This window comes from Neolamprologus brichardi, chromosome 12 (assembly GCF_056152115.1).
Source record: "Neolamprologus brichardi isolate AB-2024 chromosome 12, ASM5615211v1, whole genome shotgun sequence".
Lineage (NCBI taxonomy): Eukaryota > Metazoa > Chordata > Actinopteri > Cichliformes > Cichlidae > Neolamprologus > Neolamprologus brichardi.
This window is the reverse complement of record NC_142115.1, coordinates 24,371,979-24,386,128: the sequence shown is the minus strand read 5'-3', so window position 1 is coordinate 24,386,128 and position 14,150 is coordinate 24,371,979.

The window sequence follows — 14,150 nt, the reverse complement described above, 5'->3', positions numbered from 1 at the left end:
AGATTTTTTTTTCTTCCGCTAACTGACCAAAAAAAAAAAGATATTAATGTGCTGCAGCTCAAATTATGGCTGCACTTCAAAAATAATTCATTCAGTATCTCAATCCAGCCTGTCAGATTTTTAAGAAGCAAGCTATGGATGGAAAAAAATAATAAAGTCCGCTGTGCTTCCCACAAATATGTTTAAAACTGTGGCATACGAGTGCTGAAACGACCCGGTTGAATGGAGAAAATGAGGAAAAAGCAGCAGGACAGACCGACGCTGGAAGGCCATGCATGATTGCTCTGCTCTGTGACAATTTCCAACAACCCCTGTCTGTCTTCAAGCCACCCTCACAGGTCCTTCCCTGGTTTCAGTGTAGGAGACGCTGTGATAGAGGATGACTATGTGAAATGGCTTATCACTGGAAATATGTGAAAAAGAAATAAAAGAAATCAAGCGTGAGTTATTCCCGTCTTTCACTGCAAGATACATGCACGAACAATTCAAATTGTTAATTGGTTTAATTAGTGCTGTCATGTTTACTGTTGCATTGAAACACTCATACTCATATTTTCTTAATGAGGAACAACAGAAGTGGAAAAAATAGAATCAGATGTATAGATAGTGTCGGCTACGGCCGTCTCTGCATTTTAAACATTAGGAATAAAACAAACAAAATCCTGATATGCCCAATTAAACGGACATAACTGTCAGTTAAGTCTGATAATGGAAATAAGCACTCTTCCCAACAACAGTTTGTGCCACAGTGGTTTAATATATGAGTTCCAGAAGCTCTAATTGCATCTGTGCAGTGCCACTTATTTTAATAGTATTACATTTTAAATGGATCGTTGAATATGCTATTACAGTCCATCGGTTTGTAGCATTTCTGTCCCTGTTAATCACATTGATGTACAGTAGGCCTAAGCAATACATATTAACTAAGTAGTTCCAATGTTATAAAATATTTGTGAAGACTGATTTTAGAAATTAGATTAGTGCATTACTTGTGTCTTGAAGGCATAGTGTGTTTTTCCTTTACTGGGCTCTTACAGTCCTGATGAGGACACACAAACTCTGAATAGTTTAGCCATTTTTTTTTTTTTTAAAGATGCACCCATGCAACATTTTCCACCACTTTTCCTGGTCATCTTTTCTGGGTGCAGCAGTCTAAGCAGAGGCACCGATGCCTCCCTCTCCCCGGCCACCACCTCCAGCTATTCTGGGTGGATACCAAGGTGCTCCCATGGCAGCAGAGAGGCATAATCTCTCCAGCACATTACAGGTTAGTGCCAGGGTCTCATCCCAATTGAACATGCCTGAAACACCTCACCTAAGAGGTGTCCAAGAAGCATCCTAATCAGGATTTCTGCACATCGTTGGAGTACGTGAAAACATGAAGTCAAATAAATATATAAGAACTGAGTGGGTCTGAACAAGTTTGAGAAGAAAGATTAAGAGATATCTAAAACGACTGAGAAATGCTTAAAGATAAAGACAAAGATAAGTCTTTTTTTTTTTTTTATTTAAATGATCAAAAGAGATAAATAATAGTGAAAAGGTGAATGACTACTATGGATGCTACTTATACAGAGAAATTCACATTAACTACTTAAATTCAGAGTCCAGCCAGAACCTCATAGATCTGAAACTGAAATTCAGATATTCTTGCCTAAATAGTGTCATAGATGTTGCAGGATAGCGATTTAACTGCAAAACCTCACAGGCGGTGAGCAAGCTGGCTTTTATATATAAATATACAACCAGAACACCAGCTGGCAACCAGTTGAGTCAAGTCTCCTACTGCAAAGTAGGTGTGTCCACTCGCTGTGCAGACTGATTGCAACTGATTGCAACTGATTGCAATTTCTTGGCAATCTGTCTGAGAGTGACTCCTGTCAGTCTGAACTGGACCCACATCTGTTTGGAGACAGGTTGCGGAAAAATTGAATGCAGCCGGCAACCACGATTTTTTTCTTGTTCCAAGAAGGTCGGTATCCTTTTTTTGCTCTGTTGTGAGTTCAGCCATCAAATAAGGTCACGTAGAAGTAGCCAAAAACCTTATAAACGGCTACAATTCAGAAATGTTAAGCTGTAAGTTCTCCAGTTTCAAATAAATTCAGCTGACCTCATGTGAACATAAGATGATTTGAGAGGAAGGATTTTTGAAACCACCAGGCGTGGCTGTGGGGGATATATCCATGTACATAAAAGATGGAGACAGCCACCTTGGATGACACAATGTGGTCCTGCCCACTGCGGTGGTGACTGTCAGGAGAATAACTAGACTTTTATAAAGGCAGAGACAGTAATGGTAACTGTTTTCTTTGTGGGCTCTATAATTCACCAGATCAGGATGCTTCCAGGCATCATGTGCAACAGCAACAAGATCTGAGCATGTCTGTTTTTTTTAATACTAGTCCTGACTACTGTTTGGAAAGCATATAACCTGTCTTCTTCAGGAGTGACAGCACCTTGGAAACTTTCCAGAGGACAACAATGAACAAATAAAAAAGAATCGTGGCTGTATCGGGGAGAACAGAGGCTGCTGGAGGGGAGGGGTGACCAGAGAAAGAACAAGAGGATGAACAGAAGAGATGAGGCGAAAAAAAAAGTCACTCTTTGACATAAACTTCTGTGACACGAGAAGTTTATGCGCAGTGCAGTTTAATGAAGGTGAATCAAAGGAGGAGGAGGTTTGTAACTGACGGAGCTGACAGAGGTGATGCTCTACAGGAAGACGTGGTTTTCGACACCTTGTAATCACGTTATGTTTTTAACGTCACTCACCGCAAAGATAATCTGCCGCAATGAGCTGTCTCTTCAAAGCCAAACACTACGTTTATTTATGTCCAGATCCTTTGTTACTCATCTTTGTCCAAGAATTGGAGAAAAATGACAGCTGAAATCATGGAATGATCTCATGCTTGCTTTTAGAAAAACACTGGAACACAGTGTTTACTTTCTTTACTTTCCTCCGTGTGTTTGTCCCTTTGGGAACATTTTTTTAAATTTTTACACAGGACTGAGTCTCCATAACTCACACCATGAAGAGCACCTTTCCCCCACTGAGATGGTTCCTGTCAACAGCTTTTGCGATACTTCTCCATTCACTGCAGTGGAACAAATGTGGTGCGTTTTGGCGAGGGGGATGTTATGCAGTTATGTATCTACCCAGCAGCGGTGTATTACCTGTCCCAAAGCAGACTTATCGATTGCCGTTTTGTCTTTCAATAAGGCTTCTGCAGACGGAGTCTGGCACACTGTGTGTGTGTGTTTGTCAGCTGCTGCCTCTGTGCTTGTAAACCTGTCATGTCTGCTCAGGGAGAGGCAGCAGAGAATGGGTGCTTTTTTCCCAGTTTCTCATGTCTTCAAGGAATTCCTGCTCTTTGGCTTTTACAGGTTAAACTCAAAACAATTTCCCTTTCCTCCAACAAATTGCATTTGTAAATTTGTGTTCATTTCCTGCTGTTTACTCTGTGTATGATGTTTTGATGCCACAATGCAAAAGAAGAACAAAATGTTCACCCTTTGCACAGTATTAGCATAACCCTTCCACTCCTGTGAGTTTGACAAACCTTGGGGCCAGACAGCTTTGTGTAGTAGGACTCTGCTTTCTTTGCTGAAGCCCAACCTGAATGCCTGGCTGTTCTCTCAGGGCTTGCCAGCTCTGCTGCATGTATCCCTGCCTGCCTTTTTGCATGCTTGTCATAAAACTGAACCACCATTGTGATATTTACCACAAAGTTACTCCCGAAAGACAATTTTACTTTTAAGGTAATACATAAATTTTATGTATTACCTAAAAATGCAATGCAAACACCAGAATAAGCTGCAGCTAAGAAAAAAAGAAAAAGAAAAAACAGTTCACATAACTGGTATAACAAAAGAGAAATCCACTGAGAAGGCTAAACAGAGGAAAGGGGTGAAAATACATAAACTGACACTGGGAGTGACACTGTTATACACACACGGCCGATTGGACACAGGTGTTAACAGTTGAACACAATGAACCTGCTAAGGGTGGGGTAGTTGGCCACAAAGGAAGGAAATCAAAGGATGCAACATAACAAGAGACAAACCAGGAAAATTACGACTAAAATACTGGGCGGGAAAAACCACAGGGACACAGAATACAAATTTTAAACAAAGGAAGGCAAAGGTGAGCAACACAGGAAACAAGGAAATAGGAGGAAATATGAACATGGAGAAACACGAGAAGGAATACGAGTTCATATCTACTCAACAGTATGGATAAATAAAAGTATCATCTGCAATTTTTTTGCTTACAGCTTGCTAGTGACGTGTTGATCTCCCCTTTTGCCTACAGAACTGCTTTAATTCTCCATGCCACAGATTTAACAAGGTACTGGAAACAAGTTAGCGTATCACAGTTGCAGATTTTGAGATCTGGTCACCTTGGAGGCCATTTGGGTACAGTGAACACTCAGTTTGAGTTTGAGATGATTTGAGCTCTGTGCTGTGTTATCCTGCTGGAAGCAGCCATTAGAAGATGGGTACACTGTGGTCATAAAAGGATGGACATGTTTCATGTTGTTTACACCAAATGCTGATCCCACATTCCAAATGTCGCAATAGAAACTGAGACTCATCAGACTGGGCAACAGTTTTCTTTCCAAATGTTCTGTACTTCTGTCTTATAGACTATAGCCTCAGTGTCCAAAGGTGGATTATCATTTGTTCCTATCAGCTCAAAGTTGTCTGGCCATTCTCCTCTGACTTCTGGCATCAACTTCTGGCACTCACTGGATATTTTTTCTTTTTTCCTGATCATTCTCTAAACTCTAGAGACGGTTGAATGAGAAAATCTTTCAGTTTCTGAAATATTCAATCCAGCCCGTCTGTTACCAACAACCACGACACCTTCAAAGTCACTTAAATCCCTTTCTTCTTCATTCTGGTGCTTGCTTTGATCTCTAGCAGGTTGTACTGATCATGTCTACATGCCTAAATGCATGTTATTGGTTGATTAGATGTTTGCATTGATGAGCAGGTGTACCCAGTGAAGTGTATGCACTCTATGGCCAGAGTTACACTAAAGGAAAATCTGTCTATAGACATAAAGATCATATGTCAATAGAGAGTCTTAATAGGCATCAAACAAACTGTAGCTTTTAGTCATTAATAAAGTCATATCCTCATTTATGAACACAGGCTCGAAGGTGAAACCTGTTTAACCTTAAATAAAGGACTGTGTTTGAAAATGTGTTTTAATATGCATGACTTTCATATGTAATACCATTTTGTTTATGATTTTACTTTTTCTTCCTCTTTTCCATTATTTTCCTGGAATTGCATTTTTTTGGAAATTGAAAAATAAATAAATAAATAAAGCCTGAGATGGATGAGACGGTCTGAAAACGCAGTTTGATTCAAATATCATCGTTATTATCTACCCTGTGAAAAAGGACTCTCTGCTACTGCTGCTCGTGCTTTTGCCCGAAGACTTGCTGGAGTAAAAGTAACCTGACTAATTCCACCTCTTGACTGAGGTGAGAATCCCTCTTGACCAAACTCCATGGCTCCAGCCCCTCGGGGGCAAAAAGAAAGCGGTCTGAGTGTGCATGTTATCAAGTGAGTTGTTATCAGTACCACTGATAGCTAGAGAGGCTTCCGTGGTATACAAGCAGAGCAGATGCTCACTGGCCCTGGAACACAAGCCATATCTGTCCGTGTGTTGTTGGGAGCATTTGCAATTCATGTCTTTCGGAGCATGCTATATTCCCTCTGGCCACTGAAGCAATAGGGTGTCACATCATCTGTAGAATTGCAGCTATGTAGTAAAACATGTCAAACACGATTCAGTCTTTGTCGCTGTTTGCGTCACAGTCCTTATTTTCATGTGAACAGATGCTAAAAAAGATAAGCAGATAATCTAGCGTGAGGATGGAGTGACCCGTCAACCCCCATCATAATTCTTTTATTACAATCCATGTAATAATTAAACATGTCAGCGCCTGAGCTAAGTTTAAAAAGACGGAGCAGGATTGTACTATTTTAAACTAATAATCCATGCTGATAAATCACCCTTTAAAAAAAGGGAAAAGCATCCTGACAGATTAAAACCAACCACTATAATTAATCTCTGGCTTCTTTATCTGTCCACTTGTTCGCCGCTCTTTCGTAATGGAAATCTTCCCCACCGCTGCTCACACTGTAAATACTACAGTAATTCCTCTTACTCTGTCATACTCCACAACTATGAGTTTGTCCACAATCATGAGAAGCTTCAGCAGCAGGAGGAAGAGGAGGGGGGCGGGGAGGGCCGGAGAATGAGACGCACGCCATTGGCCAAGAGTCAGAAAGAACTTTAACAGGATTGGCTGTAAGCCCGGGAGCTGGCAACAGAGTTCCCTCCTTATTCCAGAGAACATCAGTGAGCAGTGGAGTGGGACTTGCGGTGTGTGAGATGCACACAAGACACTTTTGTTTGTTTTTGATCTTTCAGTTGGACTCAGAGAGGAAACAGAAGATTAGAGGACAAATAATCTCTTTCTGGAACTTTCTGAGAAGGATTTAAAGTAAGTTCTGACATTGCCCTCCCTTTTCTGTCTGTCACTCCTCTGTATTGATAACAGTAGCTGTAGGACAGTGGCTTATCTTCCTATGGACTTGGCAGTGGAGCTAAAGTCACACACGTGCGATTGTAATATGACATCAGAGCAAATACTGATACAGTGTGACAGCGGTTATAGTAAACACTCACACTATCATCACCAGCTCATCACCACAGCTAATCAAATACTAGAAGCCATCTGCATGTGTGTGCAAGTAAGTGCGTGCGGTTGGTTTATGTGTAAAAACAAGCACATCCGCTGGAGCGTATGTACTTAGATTCAGTGTGTTGGAAGGATGCATAGAAAGCAGGCTTGTGCTTTAGGGGAGGGACCGGTGCAGTGCGACTTCACAGTCACCAACCTCATCAGCAAACTTGTCACTGCAATGCTTCGCATTGACAGAGGAGCTCAAGGACTCCCCTCCCAAAATCTCCTGGTGTGACTTTCAGGCTGCGGGGTGGTTGTGGCGGTAGTCGGCTATAAATAGGCCTGCTCCAAATTGTGCTGCAGTCACACATAAATTCAGGGTGGGGGAAGAAAGAACACAGTCATTGCTTCTTCTTCTTCTTTTTTTGTTAGATTTTCTGTTTAGGAAAACTTTGTTCCTTCCAGAATATGATTGATACTACACACTGCAGGATAACCTGTTACCCATCTTTCATCTCTTTATAACAGCAACAGCCTTATGAATGGGAAAAGAAGGAGAGGAAGGCAAACAAACAGTGTTTCCTGGGAGTCTGTCTCCCAGTGTGGACTGACTCAGTTAATGCACAGGGTGTGAAAAGTGTCAGTTAGTAATGTTGAACTGTCACATGCTTTGTTCTCTTGATTTCCATAGACGTGATTATTAAATTTCCAGTCAAACCAGCTCGCCAGATTGTTAAACAGGCGTGTAGAGCCCATACAAGAAGCTGGGCTTTGTCTTGGGATAATGTGTGCTCGCTTTTGTGAACACAGGAAAAGTTTCAAAAGTTAGATCATATTCACACAGCGTTACACTTTCGTTGGATCCAGGAGGCTTTAATGCGGCTCCAGGTGACCAGCTAACAAACATGTGGACCTGTTTATGTGTTGTACCTCACAGATGGAGACTGTGATTCATGACATGACCGTGACCACTGTTGTGATGTCTTCAGCACACCTTATTTGTGAAGCCAGTTAAAAGTTGCGGAAATGATGACACTTCTTGTCTCCTTTGTAGTTTCTAAGTGGTGCGATTTTTAATACCTTCCCGTCTGTCTGCTTAAGCTCCTTGTTTTTATCGTGCTGAACACAGTGAGCCCTGTGTTGTACCTGACCTCTACTATGCAAATATAGTAGAGTGCCGCACTCCACCTCCACATGGATTAATCAGCGAGATGCAAGCGACACACTAAGCCCATTGTTTCACCTGTGCAGCACCTGAGTGCGTCGATAGTGGCTGAAAACGGAACCTTAGACTCTGACCTACATGAAGGAGTGTTTGTGCTCTTTTCCACTTTGCAGAGATCAGAACAAGTCAGATTAGGATGAATACTGAATAACTGTGCTCACTAGACAATGACTGCGTTAAAACCACCAACATGAAAATGTTTAATCTTACGAGCCTCTTTCTTTATCCCTGGTGTTATGTTGAGCTGGGTCTCTTTTCTGAATGAGTGCTGCTGCTGCCCAGTGTCAATGCAGAGTAATGAGCTTGGCTCAGTGCACTGTGTGTGTAGTGTGCAGGGACAAGAGGCATCTGCACTGCTGCTGATGTCTTTTGTATCAGTCTTGTAATGAAGGTCTCTGCAGGTGTTGGCGAACTGTCCGCACACACTGCATGTGGACAGCCGTGATGATGCTTAAGACCTTAACTTAGAGTGACAATGTCAACTCCAGTGTTTATCAGACTTTGTTGTTCTCGGATGGCTCAATTAGCATGAGAGGCTTTGAGTTAAATAGCGATGTAAGTCTTTCAGAAGAAGTTTTCAGAAGTGAGGGGTCAGGGGTCAAGCAATAGCGGAGTACCGCAGTGTTTGTGCCAGTAAAGTCAAATGTCACAGGCTTCCCTGAGCCATTCTTGGCTGTTTATGAGTGGGAGTTAATGGAAAATTATATCATTTGCTTCCCAAAGCATATTCATTATTGTAATAATGGCAGTGTTTATTTTCTTCTGTTCTACTGGCAAGGAAGAGCATGCTAAAGTCCTCCAAAGCTCTCAAGCGAAAGCACTGCAATATGCATACGTACTTGCTGACATGCACGCACAAGAACATATAAGCAGGCAAAGCCAACAGCATTTAAGTGCCTTTTTATTGGAAACTCTTTTCTCATAACCATAAGCAGGAAAATCTCTGTGTACTCTGGATGTTAGGAGTCATTTTGGGACTATCCAGTTTTTTTTGCGGAGCTTGCAGATAGTTAAAGTCAGGTCACGATCTCTCGCCTTAGTTGTGAGATCACCAGCAAAGAAATAAACTCTCAGCAATTAATGTTACATCTGTTTTCCATTTCAAGGTGACATGACACACGCTTTTTGAGTCATGAATTGTTTGCTGCTTATTCAGAGGGTGTTTCTCTGACTCCAGATGTTTGGCAACATTGTAGCGATTCCAGTACAAAGCGCTCTGTCTGATATTAAGTCCAAGGACAAATGTGACATGTATTAACGATATCCCTTGGCGTGTAAAGACTTAGACGGACACGTGTTTAACAGTGTAGACAGAAACTTACAAGAAGATCGATTCTCCACCATTCGACCTCAGTGAAGCTAATAAAAGACCCCACGAGCATTCAGCACAGCTGGAAAGCACCAAAAGAACCGCAACATAAAGTCTTACTAACAAACCACACTGTAATGACCAGCAGTAGGGCAGATTTAGTCTTTAATTGGAGTCATGTACACAGACATAAGCAGATGACATTTCTTGAGGATCTCTGCCTCTGCAGCTTTTGTGTGTGATGACTTTGCTGCGTTAAACAGGAAGAATGACCTTTGAGGGACACGAGAGAGGAGAAGAAGAGAGAAGCATCTGGGGCCTGCAGCTTACTTGTACTTCCCTTTCCCTTTGTCACTCTGGAAGTCCTGCCATTGTGCTTGTTGGCTTTTTTTTTAAAAAATTTTAAAAATAAAGTTCAAGAGCTTAAACTACTTTTATAGAAACACAACTAGGGATTTGGGAACTGCCCCGGGACTTAATTGTGGAGAGAATGGGGGTGGTGGGGGTTGGATGGGCTTGATAATGTCTCTAGAGGGTGGTGGTATGTGCTCGTTATGTTTTGGTCATCTCCTTCACAGCACATCCCCGTGCTTTATTTAACAAATACAAAATACTTTGTTTTCCTGAACCTCGGAAAACTTTCCGTAAACAAATGTTGACATTTTCCAGTGTTTGGACTGGGTCACAGCGATGCTGCTCCTGGTCCAGGAGACCAGAAAGGCTTTGTGCTACTGGAGACTTGAATAGTGTTTTCTTTGAAACTCGACTCGTTTTTTGTTGTTATTCCACATCGGGTTGCTGTGTCACACACAGACACACACATACACAGAGAGTCTACGTCCAAGATTAACAGCGAAATGAGAGCGTTCAGCATTTAATGATCGTTTCAGTCCCACCACAACGTCTCCAGCACAGTCAAACAACTGGATTGAGTTCCACTGTAACATGTCAAATCGTTTCTCACTGAGAACTGATTGCACTGCTTGGAGTGAGCACAGCCCACAGAGTAATTGGAGTTAAGTGCCTTTGACAGCTAGTGTTTGTACAAGGAAGGGATGAATAAACATCAAGGGTGGCAAATGGATTACTTGACTTTTTTTTTTGTCTGGCAAGAAAACACAAAATGACTAGCCTCCACCCACAGCTAAATTATATCTAGTATATGAGCAGCTTATCAGTAGAGATGGCCTGCCAGTTGGCTAGCGAGTTTATAATTGGTCATTTGGTCAGGTGTTGTGTAGTATTTGTGAGGTCATGAGCCTGATAGAAATCCTGCTTGGTCCATGACGTTATGAACAGAGTGATATCTGCTTGCCACGATTTGCTTATCCTGCTGCAGCAGTTAGCACTGTCTTCACTAAGCACAGCTGTCTATTTAAACTGGCTAAGCTCCGCCAAACTGTGTTGGGAACAGTCCAATCATGTTGCAGGACAGAGTAATCCTGTTTTCACTGGGTTCATACGGTTGGTGCGTTGAATTCTGCCTCTCCTGCATTAACAGCATGGTATGCTACAATAACACCTGTTATCCAACATTTTCCCACCCATGGAACTTTGGGAATAATGCCCCATGCATTCATGAACTCTCAAGTAGTCTGCCTCTTCAGAAGAAAAGTGACAGGAAATAACACGAGTGTTAGATTTTCAGGTTTTACAAAGTTATAAAAAATTCAGAGATAAATTGCGTGTGTGTTGTTTGCTGGTTTCTACTTTTAAACTGTCCATATAAACATCCATCCAATATTTACATTTGTACTTATTATATATGTTAATCGTTTTAATGGTTGAGTTAAAATGTTTGCTCTGCAGATGGCTTTAGGATGCTTTAGGCTTATGTAAGATCATCTATAACTGTTCAATATTGACATTCATAAAAACTCTTACCATCCATGAGAATATAATTTGTCTTTGGGCGTGGCTTATGGGTAACTAAACAAAACAGAGAGAAAATGAGGCTTTCTCCCCCAAGGCTCTTTCCTTATTCTGGGGAGTGCTTCCTGTTGATACAGCAGGCTGGGGTTAGCAGTGAAGGTAATCTTGTAATTTCTCTGAGGCCATTCGCATCGCTAGGATCTTCCTGTTATATTAGCTTCTTGGGAACTATAACTTGCGTCACAATGATGCATTTTCCTCACTAATCACGTGGAGAATTATTCCACGTAGAAGTGAAAGGTTAATGTGACAGCTTTCTTCTTCTGTTTCGCATCATCGTGACATCCAGTGGGCTGAGCTTTTTGATTTATGTTGCTGTTGACGTGCTCATTGCAAATATGTGTATTAATATCCATCTATCTGATGTGATGTCACAAGTGGTGGCTGACTTGTCCAACAGGGGTTTTTGTTAGTTTAAACGTAGAAAAAACATTTATCTGTTTTGTTAGTGACATGTGTTAGCCAGCTGAAGCACAGAAGAAGGATTTATGCACTCAGATCAATCGATCTCACTTTGTAGAGCACTGGGAAATATTTACTGGAGATGAAAAAGTACACTTCTCTGCTCTGTACTGAGGTCAGTGTCAACTATACGGACAAAAGCATTGGGCCCGACCTCTTAATCTCTGAAATCAGGTGTTTTCATTTCCATTGCTGCAGGTGTATAAAATCAAGCACCTAACAATGCAGTATGTAGTATAGTTATTTTAGAGAGCTCACTTAATTTGAGCGTGGTACTGTAATAGGAAGCCACAGCTGCAACAAGTCAGATTATGAAAGTCTTTGCACAATCTATATATGACCTCGGCAAGTGGGTGATGTTGTTGGCAGCATTAATACTTGTGCATTATAATACATTGTATGTTAATTAGCTTGTGGTTGTGTCCTGCTGTTTTTTTATATGGATACAAACTTATTAAAAGCTGGGACTTTATTTTCTGCCTGTGTCCCCAACCTTTGTTGTCATCAGCTTTTTTCAGAGCCATCTTCATATATCGTCTCGTGCCCATTCTGATTTTGAACTCTTGCTGATATCTGTTAGTTCTTTTATCTAGGCTGTTATTAAAATCCTTTATATTGAGGCAATGATTTTACTTACAGCGTGTAAATGCCGCGTAGGTGTACTTAACTTAGTAGGGGTGGGGGGAAAAATCGATACTGTGTAGTATCGTGATATTTTGTTTGCTAATAATGTATCGATACAGGGACAACAGAAATAGATATTTTGTTACAAAAAAAGTTTTTGTGGACTGGAACATGCTCGGACTTCAGAGCATGTTGATCCTTTTTCTGAGGATCAACATGCTGACATCCTGACATTCCTTCACTGTCCAAATGTGTTTAACTTTTTTTTTTGGCAGAAATAAACATGACAGTTTACTTATTTTAATTTAAGACATGTTTTATTTTAATCAAGTTTAAAACTTTTTTATTTAATGTAAAATTATATTTTGTTTTAATTTACTTTCAAATTCTTCAGTTGCTGAATGGGCTGCATAGTTTTCATAAATTGCATAGTTCAGAATAGCTATAATTGTACCAGATGGTTGCGTTCAGTTAAGTTGGACTAGACTGTAATACAAACCGTTCAGTTTGTCAACAATAAAACTGACTGAAATGAGAGAAAGACTGAGTGTGAGACTTTGATATTAGATAAAATGAATATTGATAAAGTTTACCTTTATGTACAGAATCTGAATATCGCAAAAATATTTTTAAAAATTGCAATAATATCGTATCGTACGTTAAGTATTGTGATAATATCGTATCGTGGGATGTATGGTGATTCCCACCTCTATAACTTAGTGTGTTTTGAGTTACATATTTTTATTGCAAGGGTACTGAGGAACTCAATGTGGTACTCATGTATGCAACATACAGCAAGCTACTCACTTAACCCTCATTTACTCTGGTGAGTGAGTAATTGGATCAGAAAATGCCAGCTATCAGCTCTGTTACAGATAATCAACTCATGTGAAACTTCCCATGCGGCTGGCTAAAACAGGAGGGTATTCACTAATCTGTTCTCTCTTTCTCCCTCTATGGTGGAGGGAGGCTGGGGACAGAGTAGACCTTGGACAGATTCATGCTCAGATCCTCACCTACAGGACGCTTAGAAACGCTAACATAATATAGAGGTCTCCGAATGCAGTTGAAACCCACGAACAGGCCAACACCACAGTCCTTCCTTACTTAATCAAGTTGGGAATCACTCAGTAAGTCACAGTCTTGCTAACACAGTGCAATAGTAAAGCCCCAATAAAACTCTCCATCATTTACAGATATCTGTATGCATCATTGCACTCGTATCTATCCTCACCCTATCCTTATTCTAATAGTCCCTCACACAGATATGAGATTGCACTAAAATGAAATGTTCTTATTCCAACAACACAGACTCTCATGCAAAGTAAAAAACGACATTGTTTATCGGCAGTTTTTCTCTTGGTTCAAATGCTTTCTGTCCTAAAATGTCACTCATGCTTTGCTTTCTCACTCCCACTTTCCTTTCTTTCCCCACCATATTTGGTGGAACAGGATTACATGAAGTGGGTCACTTATGTAGTCGCAGAGTTTTGAACAGTGAGTTGTGCCAAAAAGTATTCAAACAGTGCTTTGATGCCTGCAGAGGTCAGGCCAGGTGTTTATGACATGTCTATGAAAATGAGCTTTTCTAACTCTTCTGGTCTTGTGTATCTGTACGATTAGCTTGCTATGCCCCTCTTAAATGGTTAAAAAGAGAATTCAGGGGATTGTGATCAGTCTCTTGTCCTGTTTCACTTTGAAACACCGAAAATGACTTACAGTGTTAATTAATGGCAAATGTTTTCTCTTGATGAACCAGTTGTGTAAGCATATCTGCTGGAAAGTATTTGGATTTATAGCTGACCGTTATTACGTAGACAATATGGCAGCATTTCTCTGTGGTTTTTGGTGCTGCTTCAAATTGGCAAATCTGATTATCACGGGAGGTTTG